The following is a 23049-nucleotide window of genomic DNA, read 5'->3' on the forward strand; positions in this document are numbered from 1 at the left end:
AGGCACTGTAGATATGGCCTTAGGTTGTTGTCCTCATGAAAGGTGAATTCCTGTCCCAGTCTCTGGTGTAAAGCAGACTGAAGCAGGTTTTCCTCTTATTTTGCCTGTGCTTAGCTCCATCCCGTTTCTTTTTATCCTGAAAAACTTTTTTTTTTAAAGAAAAGTATTTGCTGATGTCAAGCATACCCATACCATGATGCAGCCACCACCATGCTTGAAAATAAAGAGGCAGTTACTCAGTGATGTGTTGTTTGGGATTTGCCCTAAACATGCAAAAAGTGTATTCATTTGCTGTGTTCTTTTTTCAGTATTCCTTTAGTGCCTTTTTCATACAAGATGCATGTTTTGGAATATTTTTATTCTGTATATTTATTTATATTCTTCTTTTCACTCTGTCATTTAGGTCATTATTGTGAGTCACTACAATCATTTTGATCCATCCTCAGTTTTCACAGCCATAACATCCCTGAGCAGTTTCATTCCTGTCCTTACCGCTCAGTTCAGAAGGATGACAGTGTCTTTGATGTGTCTGGGATGTATTTTGTGAAATTCAATTGCGATCCAATTACGATCTTGTCTCATCGCTGCAACTTCCCGGCGGGCTCGGGAGAGGCGAAGTTCGAGTCATTCAATCCTCTGAAACATGACCCGCCAAACCGCACTTCTTAACACCCGCCCGCTTAACCCGGAAGCCAGCCGCACTGTTGTGTCGGAGGACACCCTTCAACTGACGACCGGCGCAGCCTGCAGGTGCCCGACCCGCCACAAAGGAGTCGCTAGAGCGCGATGAGCCAACTAAAGTCCCCCGCAGCCAAACCCTCCCCTGAACTGGACGACGGTGGGCAAATTGTGCGCCGCCATATGGGACTCCCGGGTCACAGATGGTAGTGACGCAGCCTGGGATCAAACCCGGATCTGTAGGGACGCCTCAAGCACTGCAGCAAAATTATTTACTTGACCATGCTTAAAGAGATATTTAATGCCTGATTTGTTATTGTTACACATCTACCAATCACTGCCCTTCTTTGAGGCATTCTAAAAACTCCCTGGTCTTTGTAGTTGAATCTGTACTTAAAATTCAATATTTGACTGAGGGACCTTAAAGATGTATTGTGTATGGAGACAGAGGAAGTGTTCATTCGAAAATCATGTCAACCCCATGTGATTTATGTGATTTGCTTAGCTAATGTTTACTTCTAAACTAATTAGGCTTGCCTTAATAAAGGGGGTGAATACTTTTATGCGACAACTACAGTATATTTTAGTATATCTTAGTTAATAAGGATGTTCATATTCTCATATTCTTGACAAACATGACCATTAAATCCATTTTAATCCCACTTTGTAACACAATAAAATCTGAAGAACTCCAAGGGGTCAGAATAGTTTAGCAAGGCACATGTAAAGTGTTGTTCCTGTGTTTCATGAGCTGAAATAAAAGAGCCCAGAAATTTTCCATAAGCACAAAAGCTTATTTTTCTCAAATTTGCTTATACCCCTGTTATGGCTGCAATCTCCCTATCGGGATAAGTGTCATCAACAACCGCTGATTAGCATAGCGCTACATTCAATAAATATTACTACGAATATTTATATTCATGAAATCACAAGTGCAATATAGGAAAACACAGTTTAGCCTTTTGTTAATCCACCAGTCATGTCAGATTTTAAAATTATGCTTTACAGCGAAAGTAATCCAAGCATTTGTGTAAGTTTTTTGATCGCACAACAACACATTAAGTACACATAGCATCAGGAAGCTTGGTCACGAAAATCAGAAAAGCAATCAAATTAATCGTTTGAACCTTTGATGATCTTCGGATGTTTTCACTCACGAGACTCCCAGTTACACAACAAATGTTCCTTTTGTTCCATAAAGATTATATTTATATCCAAAATCCCTACGTTTGTTTGTTGCGTTATGTTCAGAAATCCACAGGAAAGAGCGGTCACAACAACGCAGACGAAAATTCCAAATAGTTTCCATAATGTCCACAGAAACATGTTTTATAATCAATCCTCAGGTTGTTTTTAAAATATATAATCGATAATATATCAATCGCAAATGTCTTTCACAGTAGGAGAGGGAAAAGCAATGGCTGCCCAAACGCTGTTGCGCGAGCAAAACTCATGTGACCACTTGACGCGATGTTATCGTTCTGGCTCATTTTTCAAAATAAAAGCCTGAAACTATGCTGAAGACTGTTGACACCTCGAGGAAGCGATAGGAAAAGGAATCTGGTTCATATCCCTTTAAATCCAGCAAAGGGAGGCTATGGAACATGGAGTTTTCAAAATAGAAGCCACTTCCTGTTTTGATTTTCCTCAGGGTTTCACCTGCAATATCAGTTCTGTTATACTCACAGACAATTTTTACGACAGTTTTGGAAAGTTTAGAGTGTTTTCTATTCAATACAAATAATAATATGCATATATTAGCAAGTGAGACTGAGGAGCTGGCCGTTTACAATGGGCACCTTTTCATCCAAGCTACTCAATACTGCCCCTGCAGCCATATGAAGATAATCAATCCACCTGACAAGTGTGCCATATCAAGAAGCTGATTAAACAGCATGATCATTACACAAGTGCACCTTGTGCTGTGGACAATAAAAGGACACTCTAAAATGTGCGGTTTTGTCATACAACACAATCCCACAGATGTCTCATGTTTTGAGGGAGTGTGTAATTGGCATGCTGACTGCAGGAATTTCCACCAGAGCTGTTGCCAGAGAATTGAATATTCATTTCTCTACCATAAGCCACCTCCAACATTGTTTTAGAGAATTTGGCAATCAACCGGCCTCATAACCGCATACAATGTGTAACCATGGCAGTCCAGGACTTCCACATCCGGCTTCTTCATCTGCGGGATCGTCTGAGACCAGCCACCTGTATAGCTGATGAAACTGAAGAGTATTTCTGTCTATAATAAAGCCCTTTTGTGGGGGGAAACTCATTCTGATTGGCAGGGCTCCACAGTGGCTGGTCCTTTCTCTCAAGTGGGTGGCCCTATGCCCTCCCAGACCCATCCATGGCTGCACTCCTACCCAGTCATGTGAAATCTTCTTTCAATTCTTTCAAACCTTCTTTCAATTTAATGATTTCCTTATATGAACTGTAACTTAATAGCATTTTGTAATTGTTGCATGTTCCGTTTATATTTTTGTTCAGTATAGAATACACAGGCATCTCAAAGATATATTTAGTGTTTTGTTGTTATCGTTGTTGACTCTGTTGTTGTGTCTTGCAGGAGTCAGCCTGCTGGTTCCCCATGGTGCGATCACTGAGGACACTTCCTGGGAGATGTACATGGTGATAAATCAGGGAGAGTCCAGGTGAGAGCAGATCTCGTGACCATCTATCTGTATGTCAGTCGCTCTCTACTTCCTCATCTTTCATCATCAAGCCTTACCATTCTTTATCAGCTGAACAATGCTACTTGTTCACCCTTCCTCACCTGTTTTAGCCTCATGAGTTAAAAACGTTATAAATACGGAGGTCTCTGGCAGATGGACCCAGCGACCACCACAGATTATCTAGCACTCTCCACGCGAATCATTTAGGTGGCAAGATCAGGCTGATCATTTCCACTGTGACCTCGCGGGTGATATTCCAGCTTTGATCTCTCATGTGCAACACAGAAAGTGCAGCTCATGTGGAGCAATGTGGATTTATTCCCAATGTAGTCTTGATTCATTTAGTCTAGCTTACTTCAAATAGGTAAAGTGTTGATGTGTGGAGTTTGAGTTGGTGTTGGTCTAACAAACAAAAAAAGATCTGTTTGTATTTCAAAGCTAGAGCCACCTGTTTTGTACACCCACATTCCTACAACAACTTGTGAATTTAAAGACCTACATTCGAAATGTTCTTTGCTGAAGTTCTGGATGCCAGGTGTTTTCTCCTTGGCTCTGCCAAGATGGTGTGGGAATGCGGTCATGGCCGGGCTGTGCAATACATCTCACCCACTTGAGGATGACATGGCTCCCCTGCCCGGCCACTGTACCTTCTAGTTAGCCTCAATAACACCCCACAGGGACAGACTGTGGCTGTGCCCCCTTTCCCGTTTTAGGGAGACTACTTTTGACCAAGACCCATAAGACTCTGGACAAAAGTAGTCTCACTACTGTATATAGCGAATAGTGCCATTTTGGAAAGATTTGTGAGCTCTCCTAAGCCCCCTCGGGTCATTTGTCCATTCGATCTGCAGGTGGGATGTCCCTGACTGTCTCTGGCAGGGACTATTGTAATGGTTTCAACATAGCATTCATTTTGAATGCCACAGGGAGAGAATATGGTTGTCCAGTTTATATCTTAGTATCCCTCATTCTCTTGAGCTCCTGAGTAAAACAAGTACTTCAAAGATGTCATTTAGTAATGTAAATGTTCATTTAATTTAACTGTACACATTTCTTTATTCGAGAAAGAGAGAGGCTAAAAGGGATAGATGAAACATTAAATCATGGCTTGGTATGTGCAGCCAATTGTAGTCCATAACGTACAGCTTTCACTCTTTGGTACCAACGTGATGAATGTCCCCATTCTCTGCCCATAACATGTGCCTATGCGTCGCCTTAAAAAATTTACAAAAACCCAGTTGGACAGGCAGGTAGGAGAGTACAAGCAAATAAAGGTGAAGCTAATGGAGCATGTTAATGTGTGCATTTATTAAGCCCCACGCTGCCTCCGCTCTCTCTGTGGCGTCGTGGCCCAATAGGCCACTTTGCATGGCTCCCCAGTCCCTGAAGAGTGAGTCATCAGTCACTTTGAGTAATGCACCTCATCTAGGGCCAGGGAGGAAGCCGAGCCGTACGTTGGTACAGGACCCTTCATGATGATGACAAGTGGAATTGAAAAAGAGAGGAGTCCGTCCCAAATGGCACCCCATTCCATATATAGCAAACGACTTTTGACCAGAGACTTATGGGCCCTGGTCAAAAGTAGTGCACTATAAACAGAAGAGGGTACCATTTCGGACTCAGCCAGGATAAGAGCCAGAGGCACTTCTTCTTTTAGGTGCTGCTGCTTCTAGACTCCTCTCAGTCATAAGTGGTAGGCAGCTACTTAAAGTCCAGCTAATCTGTACCTTGCTTAGCTACTCTTGCCGTTGAATGTGTGATCAGGCTCTTCGTTGTTGACTAAAGGATCGTCAGAACTCTCGCTGGACCATTCAAAAACCAGCCAGGGCTACTATTAAAACAGCACGGTGATTGACGTGAGCAGTGAGCTCTCCTCTGTATAAAACAGGTACAGGTTAACTGTGTGAGGTGAAGGTTATATGAATAGAAATAGTCATCGTCAGCACTGAATATGCAATCACATATTTTATTGCTATTTATTAGTGTATTTTACTAGCGTATTCACAATCATGTAACTGCAAGTCAATGAAATGAAACATATATATTATGTTTTATCAATAGATGTACTGACTGGTTCAGATGTTGAAAATGTTTGGGACGTCTGAAAGGTGTCTGTATTGTACAGTATACATTGACTGTGAGAAGTGAATCATGAAAGATCTTAACCATTGTTGGGCAATCCACACGAGAGCACATTACCAGTCAAAAGTTTGGACACACCTACTGTGTCATCAAGGACAGCTTTGGAAACACCTCCAAAGCTGACATCAAGGTACTGTAATAGGCGGCTACTTTGAAAAATATCAAATATATTTGGATTTGTTACATCACTTTTCATTATTTTGGTTACTACATGATTCCATATGTGTTATTTCATAGTTTTGATGTCTTTGCTATTATTCTACAATGTAGAAAATAGTACAAATAAAGAAAAATCCCTGTAATGTGTAGGTGTGTCCAAACGTTTGACTGGTACTGTATGTGGCAATCTTACTGAAATAATGAAGTTTTTATCTGCCCCAATATTATTTCTGTCATTGTTTATGCCTTGGGTTATTTGTTTAAAGTCACACTGCATCTTGACGCGGTGAACTTTCCACCTCACTCACTCGCTCAATCACTCAAGGATCTGGATATAGCCTAAATCAGTTTTTATTCAGTGGAGGAAATCTTGACAATTCACAGTTCTCAGATCTTTGATGACTGATATGAGCTTAGAGAGCTTTGCGAAGGCGTTTCGCTGCACTGCCTTGATCTTCCTTGGCCTTTTCAAACCACCGCCTACCCTTCCTACCCCCCCTGGCAACACAACCTGAAGATGCTATTTATTGTCAGCCCTTTTTTAATGAATACACCATCCATTTTTAAGGTAAATCATATTCTGACTTTATGACTCTGTCTCTAGCAGGGAATCCGGGAACCAAACACCTGCAGGCTGCTCTCTGTGTCGTTATGCTGTTTGTGAATTTGCATGACTGTCCACCGCCCTCATTCGTTTTCCTTCATTAATTGCTTTGATTTCATGCAGTACCACCACAAGGAGCGATGGAAAGATAATGACTCCAAGATGATAAACACAAGGCTGATGAATATGCAAATTCATCAGCGACCGACCGGCACACAGATCCCTTTATAAGACTATTATTGGTCCACACTCAAGGCCTTAACATACATGATCTAAAATATGTCCCTGTTTTACATGGGGAATAGATTCATGTCTTAAGTCGATTATGTAGAGTTAGCATTTCAGTTGTTTTTAGTCTTATAACGATGTACTACTAAACAATGTTCATTTAGTAGTACCTTAAATTTGCAAATCCATTAAATATATATATATATATTAATTTCTTATATATTTATATATTTATTATATGTTTAAATTTGTATTATTTTACCCCTTTCTCTCCCCAATTTATGGTTTCCAATTGGTAGTAGTTACCGTCTCGTCGCTGCAACTCCCATACGGACTCGGGAGAGGCGAAGGTCGAGAGCCATGCATCCTCCGAAACACAACCCAACCAAGCCACTCTGCTTCTTGACACAACGCACATCCAACCCGGAAGCCAGCCGCACCTATGTGTTGGATGAAACACCATACACATGAGACAAGGATATCCCTGCCGGCCAAACCCTCCCTAACCCAGACGACGCTGGGCCAATTGTGCGTCGCCCCATGAGCCTCCCGGTCGCGGCTGGCTGTGGCAGAGCCTGAGCTCGAACCCAGTGCCTTAGACATGGAAGGCCCCCCTCCATTAAATATTTGACCACATTTTATCAAATACATTATACCTGTAGCTACAGTTAGTTGAATAGCGTCTTTTCAGAATCAACCAACGACAATTAGTGTTTTTCAGTTTCCAGACGGAGGAAGGCTGTGAGATCCTACTAGGACCAGAGGTCACCTATGGTCCTCTAGGCCTAGACCTCTCCAGTCCTGTTGCTATGACGATAGCTCACTGTGCAGAGGTTGACACTGAGAACTGGAACATCCAACTGAAGAGGAAAACACAGGACAACAGTTGGGAGGTAAGAGAAGCCCCTTTAACCATAAATAACTCTGTGCTCTCTGGGCCAGTTACTCACCCACATAAGAAAATACTACAGTTTACTATAGAATACTACCTCGATCATGTGTAGTACTTAGTATATACTTGTGTGGTATACTGTAGAATACTATAGTAAATACTAGTATTATCGACAAAAAACACCATTAAATAATACAGAAATGTACGCAAAACATTTTTTTACTATAGTAAATACTTCTGTATTTCATTTGCATATACCCTGCCCACCCCCCCTCCCCCATACTGCAATTTGTGCCATCTTTAAATGAGAAACCCACATGCCAAGTATAGACCATATATTGTGTTTCTTACAGGTTATAGAAAGAGCAGAAACTGAACTACCTGAAAATGTGCTCTTTTAGTATTTCTCCAGTAGGTTTCCTCTAGGAGAAAGCCCCCCCAGTTTTAAGTCAAAGATAATAAAACAAAAACTGTTTGGGAAATACTACAGTAATGTCCCCAAAAACACTAGTGTTTTTGCAGACTGTAGTATACTGTACAGTAAATACTATAGTATAATATTCCCTAAAAAGTGCACTACTTTTGACCAGGGCCCATATGTATGAATTGAGTGCCATTTGGGGTGGATCCTTGAGCAATGCCCTGCTCCGCACCCTTTGCCCTCAATAGCCTTTTCACACTTCAGACACAACAGTGAATACTACAGTAAAGTCTGAAAAAACACTACAGTGAATACCATAGTATTCCTACCATAGTATACATTGTAGTATTCTTTTCATGTGGGCAGGCCCTATGTTATTGTTTATTTTTTATTCTATAACCCTGGGGGCAGTGTGTTTTTAACTGGTCAAAGATATTCCCAGATAGAGGTTGTATTTTCCCTTGACACCTCAACACAGTTTGTTCCATCAGCTCTTTTAATTTCCTGACCTCTGTATCTCTCTTTTGTGAGGGACAATGTTCCAGCGAGCCTTTTTGTGATGTGCCTGTTGAGATGTGTGTGTCTAAAGTGTGAAAAGGCTCTTGAGAGCATAGGGTGTGGCGCAGGGCATTGCTAAAGGATGCGTCCCAAACTGCACTCAATTCCTACGTAGTGCACTACCTTTAACCAGGGCCCATAGGGATCTGGTCAAAAGTACTGCACTTTAATATAGGGAATAGGGTGCCATTTGTGACTCACACAAAGGCTTACGGTCACTGTGGATCCAACAGCCTGCTTGAGGGGAACAACAGCCGGCCTGAGGGGAATAACGTTGAGAGCGCTGGAGAAAAAAACAAAACAATTACAGCATGTAATAGCAGAGGAAACACATTGCTTGTGTCAGTCAGACGGGGTAACGACAGGGCAAAAGGGCCCGTTAGACATCGGAAGTATTGATTGGTGGATTCTGGATGGACACACTGAAATGGGTGTGGACGTGAGGCAATCAGGGGAAGAGTCATGGAAATGGCCTCCCATCTGACCTGGACTTGCCGAATGTGTCCCAAATGGCACCCTTTTCCCTATGTAGTGCCCTATTTTTTAACTATGGGCCCTGGTCAAAAGTGTTGCACTATATAGGGAATAGGGTGCCATTTGTGATGCCTCTGCCTGCCCTGCTTTCTAAACACCTCCCACTTCTCAGGACATGTTCACTAAACAGACACGTGAATCAGCCCACCTGCCATTCACTGGCTTTTTCAGTAATTGTTAGACGTTGGTTTGTTACCTTTTGTATTTCTCAACACCGTTGTTAAGATACCATGGCCTACACCCCAAAGCCATAGTGTTTGTTTCTTCTCATGCAAAGTTGCTAGTAGTAGGCTTAGTTGAGATATTTCAGCATTCTTGTTTTTTTTTCCCCCCGTGTGTACTGTTCGCCTTAGGAATGTCTAATATTATTTTGTTGTCTAAAAAAGAGCTTTCTACAGTATATAACTTATTGTACATTCCCAAGAGGTTAATACACAACCCAGAGGCTCTGTAGGCAATGCCCTCCCTCACTTAGAGTGATTTGTTCATGAAACTGTGTTTTTGAACAAAACAAGTGTAAAAGAAAATAATTAAGAGCATTTCCAGGCAGGCAGTAATATAATTGTACATCTGACCACGTTTTGGCAGACTGAACAGGGGGTCAGAATAATGAATATTGTAGTTCTGCCCCAGGCTGTTATGCTATGTGGTGTCGGTGATTAAAACAGGGTTGTTATTTAGAATATTAGCAGCCTCTGGATTTGCTCCTGCACCCACTCTGTCCTATATAATGCTGTTACAACCAATGGAAGTGGGCTGTGTGCCCTATGTAAGGCAATTAACTATACAAGAGGTTGTAGCAGTCCTTGCATGTATCACTGGCTTGCTTACCCCAGGCAAGGAAACAATGGGAATGGGTGGCAGGGATCTTTGTCTCAATTACAGGCTGCCTCCTGACCCCACCATTCATATACACCATTTTTGTCTCTTGCCCTTTTCTATGGGTATATCCCAAATAGCTATTCACATGTAGTGCACTACTTTTGACCTGATCCCTATGGTGCCATTTGGGACCAAGTCTATAATCTCTCTTGGATATACAACATGCACCGCTGCAGATTTCATACCCTGCAGACTCCCTGGAGGTCATTCTAGCTGAGGATGGTACAGGTGTGTAATTGACATACTGTAGCTAAGCCTTGCATCTCATTAACCGACTCTGCGACCAAAGGTTCAACACGCAATAACAAGAGACAGCGAAATTGGTAGCTACTAACCATCACGCCTTCCTTGGCCCTTCATTACTTCTCATTTGTGTAAATGATGTAGCTTTGTATGTCTCCAATTTTCTCACTGTTTTTTTATTTTATTTGAAGTGAACACAGCTGTTTTAGAGGGAGATAATGTGGGATATAATTATGGTAGCTGGCTGGGATGATAAAAACGACTGATTCCATTATTGTAGTTTAAAATAATAAAAGGGATTTCCCAACTACTGCTGTTGTTCATGATGACGTATCTGTGTTCTGAGATGTTACCATCTCATCTACCTCGGAAACCCGTTTAAAAAAGCACTTCAATTATATTCATTGAACCAAACATTCAAATGCTCCCATGATGACACACCACTATAAAAGATGCTGAACAAATACACATCCACACATAGCACAATTGCATAATTATAGTATTTCTTCTCAATGTAATCAAATGTAATGATGCTTCATGCAATTGTCTTATCATCCTCTGTTGCCAAACCGGCCTGTGTTCTGTGTTCCCTGTCACAGGAAGTGATGTCAGTAGAGGATGAGTCAACATTCTGTTACTGCCTGATGGACTCCAGTAGCTGCCACCTGCTGCTGGACCAGCCTGGCTCCTATGCCCTGGTTGGTGAACCACTCACTCAGGCAGCCGTGAAGAGGCTGAAGCTAGCAGTGTTTGGCAGCATGGGGGCCACACCCATGCACTACAGCCTCAGAGTGTACTGTGTGGACGACACGCCATACGCCTTTCAGGTAAACAGGAAGGGGCTCTGCACCATAAATCGACCAATGTGCCCTATGCATTTGTGGAGATCTGAGAGGATTTGATTGGTATAAGCAATATGGGGATCTTCCAAGGTAGAGCTATTAGGGGTCAATTTGAGATTAGGTCATTATCATCCATTTTTGTCACGCAATGCCTGTTTGTCAGCAGTGGAATATAAGAAATACTGTTGAATAATAGGTGTATTTGCTGGTGGTTGCATAATGCATACGCACACGTTGTTTTCCTTTGCTTGGTTCATTCTTTTCATTGATTGCAGTTTGCTCTTGGGCAATCATCTGAATCGCAGTATTGATGGCAGTGCTTAGGCGGCAGATGATAGAAGAGAATCAAGTCCCTCACAAACATGGATATTTACGGGTTAGCCTTCCAATCATTCGGTCATATAATTCAATAAAGCATGTGAATGTCTGTATTGATATCTCATCATCTAGCATCAGGGAAATCAACTGCCTCAGTTCACCCAAGAAACATAAAACAGAACAGAAGTGATCAGAACAGAATAGGCCTCAAGAGTGACTCAGCCCCTGCTTGTGTTCCTGTGATTTACCAGAAGTCACTGACAGCTGGGTTTAAAATGCTTTTTGGATTTGGTTTATGAATCCGTCCCCAGCGCAGCCTGCCGAGCAGATGCCAGCCCCCTCTGTCCTCTGGGTCTCTGTCGGCTACAATCACACTCACTCTGCTTCATGTTGTTCAAGTTCTGGCTGTAGACGGACAGAGTCAATCACCGGTCATATCCTAGATTTAGATCAACAGGATGCTCCTGATAATAATATTAAGGGTGTCATTTCAGTGCAAAATGTAGCTCTTACTCTGGCTTCAGTTGCCATAAAATATGAGGATGGGGCTAGCACACAACCTAGTCTGCATAGGGAATACAGATTACAGAATTACAGAGGAATACCATTTGCTCAAGCAATGCTGATATTAATGCAGGGGAAGAGGAAATGTAGCAGTGGAAGGGTGTCATTTCTCAAAAGGTCAAAGAAAATGGCCATGATGTATCCTAAAAATTATTTTATGGATTTTAAATTTGATTTTAATAGAAAACTTTCGTCCTGCAGATCAGGTTATCTGATCGGATAGGATTAAATGTTAATTCAAATGACAACTGATGTAGCTCGTGTAATGGAATGTATTTTTTTGTAATGTCAGTTGAGTTGAATCAACAAATCACAGCACATATTGATGGGTACACTTCCTGCTTTTACTTCCTGCTTGTGCTTCCTGCTTTGCTCCTATGGGTCAAAGATGTTCTATTAGATTGACAAGATAGTCAAGTAACTGCTCTAACAATGGAAATGCATGTCCTCAAAGACGGGAGGCGGGAGGAGGTGAGATCAGGTAGGACCATTCTAGCAAATGAGAGCACAGATAAGAGTATGAAGAACAGGCCAAGATAAATAGAGGACTAATCTGTGTATCAAATCAAATCAAATTATATTGGTCACATACACATGGTTAGCAGATGTTATTGTGAGTGTAGCAAAATGCTTGCCTGTGCCATTATAGTGTCTGTGACAGTATGGACAGCACCATTGAGGCTATCTCCATTTTAAATGAGTCCATTTTCTTGTTCTTCATTGGCTGTTTTCTCCCAGCTCATTGGCTGTTAGCTCACAAGTCCCAACTCTTTAAAATTGTGGAAGCCCTCAATTGTAATATCCATGCTAAAATGAGTTATATCCATGATGAGTCCTCTATCTATGTAATGACAGCAGGCACAACTCCGATATAAAGTTGTTTTTGGGTAAGTTGCCGATATGCCATGTATATCAGTGCATTCGCAACAACCTAAATTCTATTCGAAACTCGTTGGCCTCAACACAAAAAATAATACTTTTGAACGGAGTAAAACGTCTCGTTTCGCCTCTTCCTCTCTGTATGGGTACACTCGCAATGGCAGGCAGTCCACACTTTATGCCATCATTGACTTGAATGGGGATACCCATTCTATCGATTCTATTTCTATGGCAGCACATGCAGTCAGGAGCGGAGGAAAGGAGAAAATGTGTCTCCCTATCCAGTGCATTCAGAAAGTATTCAGACCCCTTGACTTTTTCCACATTTTGTGACGTTACAGCCTTATTCTAAAATTGATTCAATTATTTTTTTTCTTCCTCATCAATCTACACAGAATACCCAATAATGACAAAGCAAAAACAGGCTTTTTTAAATTTTTGCAAAGAAAAAATACAAACTTTATCACATTTACATAAGTACTCAGACCCTTTACTCAGTACTTTGTTGAAGCATATTTGACAGCGATTACAGCCTCGGGTCTTCTTGGGTATGATGCTGCAAGCTTGGCACACCTGTATTTGGGGAGTTTATCCCATTATTCTCTGAAGATCCTCTCAAGCTCTGTCAGGTTGGCTGGGGAGTGTTGCTGCACAACTATTTTCAGGTCTCTCCAGAGATGTTCGATTGGGTTCAAGTCTGGGCTCTGGCTGGGCCACTCAAGGACATTCAGAGACTTGTCCCGAAGCCACTCCTGCATTGTGTTGGCTGTGTGCTTAGTGTCTGAGGTCTTGAGTGCTCTGGATTAGGGTTTCGTCAAGGATCTCCCTGTACTTTGCTCCATTAATTTTGCCTCGATCCTGGCTAGTCTCCCAGTCCTTGCCGCTGAAAAACATCCCCACAGCATAATGCTTCCACCACCACGCTTAACCGTGACGAGTTAAATCTTGGTTTCATCAGACCAGAGAATCTTGTTTCTCATGGTCTGAGTCCTTTAGGTGCCTTTTGGCAAACTCCAAGCGGGCTGTCATGCGCCTTTTACTGAGGTGTGGATTCCGTCTGGCCACTCCACCATAAAGTCCTGATCGGTGGAGTGCTGCAGAGATTGTTGTCCTTCTGGAAGGTTCTCTCATCTCCACATAGGACCTCTGGAGCTCTGTCAGAGCGACCATCAGGTTCGAGTCTCATATCAAAGGGTCTGAATACTTAGGTAAATAAGCTATTTCTGTTTTTTGCAAAATGTCTAAAAACCTGTTTTTGCTTTGTCATTATGGGGTTTTGAGTGTAGATTGATGAGGGAAAAAAATACTTGTACAATTTTAGAATAAGGCTGTAACGAAGGGTCTGAATACTTTCAGAATTCACTGTACCTATATATCTATTTGCTACTACGGAGACCGCAGTCATTTGGCTGGCCAATTACCGTCATCCAAAATTCCATGACCGTCACAGCCCTAACACAAATGCAAACAAACAGTCACAAGCAGTCAGCGTGGCATGGTGTTAGTCATCCCTCTGTTTCTTTTGTCGCTTCTCTTTGGCATTGAGATGTCTGAGAATAGACCGCTCATACATTAAACGTCCCACAGGAGCAGAACAATGGTGACAGATGAATACCTTACAGCCTCAAATCAAAAGGCACTTTCATTATTTCAAATACAATTTTGGGGATGGATGTTAGCCGATACATGCTCATCCAATGCATTAAATTGAGACTTCAATCTTGTATTGTGGTTCCATATTTAATATAGCTGGCTACTAATGAGAATTGTTTTCTAGTATTTCATGTAATTTCTCTTAACTTTAGAAAATGATCAGGTTTTGTGAGGATTTGTGGTTGGAAGCAGAAGTGAACTGTGGTGGTAAAGAGAACTGGCCGACTGACTCTCCGGTCCCTCACTCCCTCCAGGGAGTGGTGGCCACAGAGACCAGTAGAGGAGGACAGCTCCTGGAGGAACCTAAGATGCTGCCTTTCAGAGGGAACACCTTCAGCCTCCAGGTCTACATCCAGGATGTCCCACAATTTCTATGGAGCATCAAACCCTTTACTACGTGTCAGGTAACTGTTTTAGACTTTAACTACTTAGAGATGTAGACGTTATGATGTACATGTTATGACAGTCTCTGTCTCAGCAGGACTTGTGTCAGTTGTAAGTTTCAGGAAGAATTGTGTCAGTCTAATCAGAACTAGACACTGTAAGACATTATCGACTTCTGCCTTACCCTAAAGCGTTTCGCACTGAATCGTTTCAGAGACTGTTGAAACTGGAACTTCAAACTCTTTACCAGATGTCAGGTATTGTTAAAGCACTCTTGGCGTACAAATGTAGACTGTTTGGTACTTCCAGATAGGGACATTATCTTGTTCTGCCTTACCCTAAAGTTTTGAGCACTAAAGATTTTCAGAAACTGCAAATCTTAGCATAGAAAGCAGTGGTGGAAAAAGTACCCAATTGTTATACTTGAGTAAAAGTATAGATACCTTAACTAGAAAGTTATTCAAGTAAAAGTGAAAGCCACCCAGTAAAATACTACTAGAGTAAAAGTATTTGGTTCTAAATATACTTAAGTATCAAAAGTAAATGTAATTTCTAAAATAAGAGTGAAAGTATACATGATTTAAAATTCCTTATATTAAGCAAAGCAGATGGCACCATTTTATTGTTTTAAAAATGTATGGATAGCCAGGGGTACACTCCAACACACAACATTTACATATGGTGCATTTGTGTTTAGTGAGTCTACCAGATCAGAGGCATTCAACATGTAATGAGTACTTTTGGGTGTCAGGGAAAATGTATGGTGAAATATATATCTATTTTTTAGGAATGTAGTGAAGTAAAAGTAACAGTTGTCAAAAATATAAATAATAAAGACCACATACCCCCAAAAACTGCTGAATTAGTACTTTAAAGTATTTTTAAAAGTACTTTACACCACTGATAGAAAGTTATATGTGTTATAAATTGCCAGATGGTTAACAAAATGTTTGGTTACAACCAGACTGCCATTTTTACAGGAGGTTGTTTACCTTAATTGGTAACTGTGTGTGCACACTGCATTGCCCCCATACATCTGTGAGGGGTGAGGAAGTAGGGTAGCGTGTCTCACACAGACCGTCAGACAGACACCTCCTCTTGGCTTATTTATGATGATCTTTGGAAGGAGACTGCCTCTATGAACCTCCCCCATTCAAAGGGCAGTTGGAGAGTAATGGCTCTTGCCTGGCCCATACATCAAGTTAGCTTTTTATTTTTTATTTTACTGCTAGAGTACCTGGCCTCTCCACGTCCATCATTCCCCTGTGCACCATTATCTGACACATCCATCCCACATCGGGGAGGATCAGATGATCAAGGCTAAGGGGTTAAGTTCTCTTTAGGCACACTAGGCTGTTTTTTTTTACTGTACAGTTAGCTAGTGTCCCTATTGCCATGGTTACATATCAAATGGCACCCTGTTCCCTATATGGTGCACTACTATTGACCAGAGCCCACTGGGATCATACTCTTTTTTTCAATTTTCACCTAAAATGACACCCAAGTCAAACTGCCTGCAGCTCAGGACCTGAAGCAATGATTTTTTAAATTTTTTAATTTAACTAGGCAAGTCAGTTAAGAACAAATTCTTATTTTCAATGACAGCCTAGGAACAGTGGGTTAACTGCCTGTTCAGGGGCAGAACAACATACCTTTTGTGCAAATGTGAAATAAATGTAGGATAATATAGCACATTAGATCTGGTAAAAGATAATACAAACAAAAAAAAACTTTTTTTCATCATCTTTGAAATGCAAGAGAAAGGCCATACATTGATTGGAGTCTAGGTGTAATTTTGACCACCAGATGGCAGCAGTGTGTTTGCTAAGTTTCAGGCTGATCCAGTGAAGAATTACATTACTGCATCATATTTTGTATCAAGTCTGCCAAAGGTTTGGTCAATTGATATATTTTCAAGTACATAACTATAGAGAACATACAAAAATGCTATGGTAATAAAAATGTTCAGTTTACACACTCCCAGGAATGTCATACATGGTGGATCATTAGCTTATACACTAACTTTCACACATCTAGATGGCCTGTCGGGGTGGGTGTGGAGCCAGAGACAGCAGTGGGGTCAAACTGTAGACCCCAGTTCCTACATTTGAACATAAAAATAGATTTTATCAAACAAAACTATGCTACATTTTATCCCTGGGACCCTCAGGATGACAACTCAGAGCAAGATTACTGAATGTAAGCACATGCTTTACCTTCAGAGGTGATTGTATCAAACCAGTTGCCGTGATAGAAGTTTTTTTGTTGTTGTGCACTCTCCTCAAACAATAACATGGTATTTATTTTTTTTAGCTACTGTTAATTGGACTAGGCAGTTAGAGTAACAGGAATTTAAGCTTTCTGCCCATATAAGACATGTCTATATCCCGTAAAGTTGGCTGTTGTATACAACGTCATTCTAGTCACATTAGTGCACGTTAGCAACAACCGTCCCAGTTTAGGGACACCCATCCTGTAGAGGATAAGTAGTACACTGTATAGGGGATAGGGTTCCATTTGGGAGGCAGCCCATCACTGTGACTCGTTTACTGGTGACTTTATTATGCAGAGATGGAAGATGGAAGTGTGCAGGAGGTCACGGATTTCCCTACAGAGGTGCCCACTGCTGAAATGTATTAAACATCAAAGGCAATAATTTTCCCGTTCGTCATTCCCTCGGTCTCGCATATTGTGTGTAATATTTAGCCCGCGATCCGACATCCATTATCAGAATTAAGTGGGAAATGAACCCCCCCCCCCCAGTACAAATGTTTATTACTTCCATACATAATTCTCTCTTTGTGTGCCTGGCTGCAGGAATTCTCCTTTTCCCAAGTGTGGTGCAGCAATCAGAAGCCCCTGCACTGTGCCTTCTCCCTGGAGAGAAACAGCCCCACCACCACCCAGCTCTCCTGCAAGATCAGCGTGCGCCAGGTCAAAGGTCATGAGCAGATTCTGCAGGTCTATACGTCCGTGGCGGAGGTGAGCCTGGCTCTTCGTGTGTGGATGACTTTTTACTTCCACAATCCACACAACCTTTATTTAACCTTAGTGAAGTCTGTGTCCTCTGCTGTCACTAGCTGAACATCCTGTTCTCAGGAGTCTGCAGTGGTTGTCTCTCCCTATTCCCTGTGGTGTACTACTTTTGACCAAGGCCCATAGGGCTCTGGTCAAAAGTAGTGAAATATATAGGGAATAGCTTGCCATTTGGGATGCATCCTATGCTTCTTTTTAAAACCGAGGGTAGCTAGACGCTATCAATGAGAGCTGACTTATTGATGGCCCTGTGTATCCTAACAGCCTTTTTGTTAAATAAAATATATTTTTAATTAAACTTGACTCCTGTGACATTGTGTTTTGGCTCTGTTTTTCCCTTGTAGAGCAAGAAGGAGTCAGTCCCATTTTTTACCCAGACGGACTGCACCGTCACCTCACAGGCAGGGCCCAAAGCCTTCAAAATCCCCCTCTCCATCCGCCAGAGGATATGTGCCACCTTTGACACTGCCAATGCCAAGGGCAAGGACTGGCAGCTCTTAGCCCAGAAACTCCATCTAGATAGGTGAGTGTCCACGGCTGTGATCCCAAATACCCCCCTATTCCCAATGTAGTGCACTACTTTTGACCAGGGCCCCATGGAACTAAATAGGGAGTAGGGTGCCATTTGAGATGTAGCCTAACTGTCTATCATGTCTCACTGAATGTTTCAATGATTACTTGAACAAACAGCAGAAGGTATTTGAGACTTTTGGGCTTCCAAATGAGCCCAATCAGCTGTCCTCATATTATATCTTATCATGTTAAGCTGATTTTAATTGAGTCTGATGGCACAGAAATGACTGCATTCACAGAGGGTGATGCTTTTGGCAGGGACGGGTAAACCAATGTTTTATAGTGAAATACTGCCCTCCACTGGATCTAATGGCTTACTGTAATACACGCATTGCAAGTTGTTACCCCAAACGACCCAATAGGACTACAGAGTGTTTATCATAGGCCTACAGTACATATTCAGTCCTAATGTGACATGGACGTTTCGCCCCTCAAATGTTGACTAGTTTACTCACGTTGATATTTCAAGAAATCTCTTATCATGTCTAGTATGTCATTTCTCAGATACACACTTACTAGCATTGCATGTCAGTTGAGATGTAGAGATGTGGAAACAGTGCTTTGCTGAAACAGAGTTGTGTCTCATAGGAGACAAAAAATCTATAGACAACAGTGTTGTTCACTTTGCTAAGTGTGCTGTGACCACTTTGTCTACCAAAAGTGTCCCCCCCCCCTTTCTCCCTACAGAAACCTGTCATATTTTCTTAAGCAACAGAGCCCCTCTGCGGTCATACTGAGCCTGTGGGAGGCACGACACCAAGACACTGGTGACCTGGACTCTCTGGCAAGCGCTCTGGAGGAAATTGGCAAGATCCACTCCAAAAGCACTGCAGCAAAGAGCCAGGAGGACCCTGAATCAGACTTAGTACATCATTTAGGAACAGGAAGCCCAGGCAACCCAGTGTGTGGAATGGGTGAACTCACCCAATCATGAGACTGCTAACTCAGTCCCAGAGTATACTGGCTGATTTATGAGAGGAATTCTTCTTCTACATAGATCCCAACAACAGAAGCGTAATGCATAGGATGGAGATTGTTGTTCACAGTGCAAAACAACATGGCCGACAACAATGACCACTGAAAAAATATCAAATCTGTCATTGCTGTGTGCATACTGTATCCACCCTTTTCTGAGGATGTACTGTAAATCTGTTTTGCCTTTCTGTGTTCCATTCCCTCCATTATTTTCCTCTTAGTCAATCCATTCTTAAGTCAGGCTGCCCCTCAATTGAGTTTCTGTTGCCCTTGTTTTCTTATTCTGTTGTTGGGACCAACCAATGCTCTTCAGAGAGTGGAACAGCTCTTCACCATCCCCATCCCGAGAGGTTGAAACTATCCTCAGTGCCCAAATGGAAGCCCATTTCCTATGTAGTGCAGTACTTCTGGACAGAGCCCTATGGACGCTGGTGAAAAGTAGTGCACTAAATAGGTAATAGGGTCCGCTATTTGGGAAGGAACCAATATCACACCCATTTACCGTAAGACATCTGTATGGTATTCGTTCCTATTTGAAGACTAGGTTATCAATTCCAAATCATGTATCAAATGGGAGAAACCACTCTGAAAAACATGTGAAAGGTACAGATTAGATTAACATGAGTTTTACTGTAATGGCAAAACCCCTGACGATGATGATAAATGTTTTTGTGTCAGGCTATTGTGTGTGTGTATGTGTTTGTGTGTGTGCGCACGAGTTGTGGTTTGGCCACCCAGGGGGAGAAGGAGAAATCTGGAGGAGTTGTAAGACATCATTTCCTGGCCCTGTGCCATGTGTAACACTGCATCTTATCACCCACTTCCAACCATTGACACCTGTCAAAGTGCTGCATAGCTATCCACCACACACAAGCCTCCCAGCAGAGGCACAGCACTTCACAACTACACAGGACATCAATGCGGATAGAATGTGTTATGGTATGGAAGCCCTTCTGGTACACTAAGCATGCATGTCTAACATCCTGTTGTACTGTACAAGTAAGGGGAGCCCATAGGGCTCTGAACAAAAGCAGTGCACTATGTAGGGAATATGGTGCCAATTGGGACGCATCTTAAATGTCCTAGGAAAGCAGGGGGTTATGAATTACTGGTCTGAACAATAGGCACTGTTTTGAACATGTTTAGAAAAGACATCCAGCTAAAACAAAAATGAAAGAATGCAACAGTAATTCATAGGATGGATAGTTATTTTTCTTGATGTAATTCATAGGGCGGATGTATACTTTAAAGTCATTGTTATTATGCATATTTCTGTTGTATGTGTTCAGTGTGATTTCTCATCTACAGGTTTGGATCATGTCCCTTTGTAGTTACTCACTGCTTTCATTGCTATAGTATTATGATCATAATAACAAGGATTTGAAATTATCTGAATAGTTTTTGAAAGTGTTGCTCATTTTACGAAAGACGCTCAACTTGTTGATTGTACACATGTTGCAGTCTCCTCTGAACTACTGTACCTAAAACACTGTTGGCACATAGTTTGTTATATGCAATTTCATATACAACAATATGCGTCCCAAATGATACCCTATTCCCAATAGTGCGCTACTTTTGAATAGTGCACTTGAAAGGTAATCGGGTTCCATTTGGGACACAAAACATACAGTGTTGAGCTGAAAAGTGTTTATGCTACATGACCGGATTCATGTACCATTTTTGTCGCTCTCATCATGAAGAGCTGAAGTTACGTTGTAGTGAAACCTACATTGCTATTCAGATTGGCTATACTCTAGTGATCAATCGAATGTTAATCGTTATACAACCCAGCTGGCTATAGAACAGATTAGTGAGTGAGCTTTACATTTTGAATATGATTGTTTTTTAATTGTTGTTGAATTCTCCTCCCCTGTACTAATGTGAGCAAGAGTGGTACAAAAAATGGAAGCAAGTGTGCTGTTGTAATGCTAAACAGTGGCTGATGTTGCATTAAGAGCATTTGTCTGTAAAATACAATACATCTTAACAACCAAACATAATTGTAACTATTTTATTTAATGCAGCAATGCTGAGTCATGTCCAACTTATTAAATGTTGAAGTTAAGTTTGTAAATGTTAAGTGGGGCCACTGAGCTTTGAATCATGAACACACACACACACACACTCACTCTCTGTATACTTATGCTTTGTGTTAGAGTATTGCTGTGTCACTGGCTGAAGAGTTTACTGTTGGACCCCTGATTTACTGTCCCCTGAGCTGGGAGGTGTCCCAAATGGTACTTTATTCCCTATAATGTGTACTACTTTTGACTAGAGCCTTATGGGCCCTGGTGAAAAGTAGTGCAGTATATAGTGAAAAGGGTGCCAATTAGGACACAACCCTGGTAACTAAATCTCCACCCTGATTTACATCACAGATGGATGTTACCTAGCTCTGGTCCAGGGCATTAGCTGGCTCAGTGTCATCATGCCACACTAACCCTGTGTACCAGAGCTAGAGGTTACAATGCTCATTTTTACATCACGCATGGCATTGGGCTTCATGTCACTATTCTTGTGCCTTGTTTAACTACTGTAAATGGTGAATGTTGTAAAGTACAGATGGGGATGAAAAAAAGCAACAAAACAAAACCATACCAATATACATTTTAAAAAGTATTAGTTCAAAAAGTATTTAAGATTAAATAATTTAATAGGCTGCAGAGCTTTTCTAGTGCTAAACATATATGTTTGGTATTGCCAGGGCAGCTTTGTGGTATATTATATCTATATAATTATGGACATTTTGGATGTTTTATGTACAGTAGAATTTGCAAATGTATATGTAGCCTTTTGGAAATAAATGTACAGTTGAAAAGTCTCAAATTTAGTATGAGTAGGTTACTGTGCACCGTTGACACAATATGACATGCACTTTACTAGGTCTACATCACTGTAATTTTGTTTGAGTACATATCTCTGACATGCTTGCCTTTTCATGCTTTTGATTTATCCTTGCTTATATAATATGGCTGAAGTTGTTTTCTTCCACAAGTCTCTTAATGATTAGCTTGGTCCCAGCTTGGTCCCAGTTATCCTCTGGCTGTACTGTAACTCTAACGAACACTGTGGCTGCTCATACAATTAGATTTTGATTATCTTAATACCAGCTGAGAAAAAGTGCCCTGACTGCCCACTTCTTGCATACCATGCAGTCCTGGGCACAAGAGACTGCACTGCAGAATACAGTACTAATGAGTCATGTGGAGGGCACATAGGAATAAGTCTGCCCCTGAGGAAGTTGAGGTCCTACTCAGTTCTATTGAATGTCCCAAACTGGCAGGAGAGGAGAGGGACAACGTTCAAGACCATTTCAACATACCTACACTGAACAAAAATATCATCGAAACATGTACCAATTTCTAAGGTTTTACTGAGTTAGAGTTCATATAAGGAAATCAGTCAATTAAAATAAAATAAAGTAATTAGGGCCTAATCTATGGATTTCACATGACTGGGAATACAGATATGCATCTGTTGGTCACAGGAAAAGTTGAGTTGATCAGGCTGTTGATTGTGGCCTGTGGAATGTTGTCCTACTCCTCTTCAATGTCTGTGCGAAATTGCTAGATATTGGAAGGAACTGGAACACGCTGACGTACATTTCGATCCAGAGCATCCCAAACATGCTCAATGGGTGACATGTCTGGTGTGTATGCAGGCCATGGAAGAACTGGGACATTTTCAGCTTTCAGGAATTGTATACAGATCCTTGCGACATGGCGTTGTGCTTTATCATGCTGAAACTTGAGGTGATGGCGGTGGATGAATAGCACCACAATGGGCCTCATGATCTCGTCACG

The 23049-nt window shown here is 41.6% G+C and overlaps 1 non-coding gene and 1 pseudogene across 1 annotated transcript; both read left to right on the top strand.

Annotated features, from left to right (window-relative positions):
* Nucleotides 1–22067, top strand: part of LOC124034138 — a 221369-nt pseudogene extending 199302 nt beyond the window's left edge.
* Nucleotides 7770–7822, top strand: LOC124034754. Its single transcript, XR_006838641.1, has one exon. It is a non-coding gene; the product is annotated as a U7 small nuclear RNA (small nuclear RNA).
* Nucleotides 22068–23049: the final 982 nt, after the last annotated feature.

This window comes from Oncorhynchus gorbuscha, linkage group LG04 (assembly GCF_021184085.1).
Source record: "Oncorhynchus gorbuscha isolate QuinsamMale2020 ecotype Even-year linkage group LG04, OgorEven_v1.0, whole genome shotgun sequence".
Taxonomy (NCBI): domain Eukaryota; kingdom Metazoa; phylum Chordata; class Actinopteri; order Salmoniformes; family Salmonidae; genus Oncorhynchus; species Oncorhynchus gorbuscha.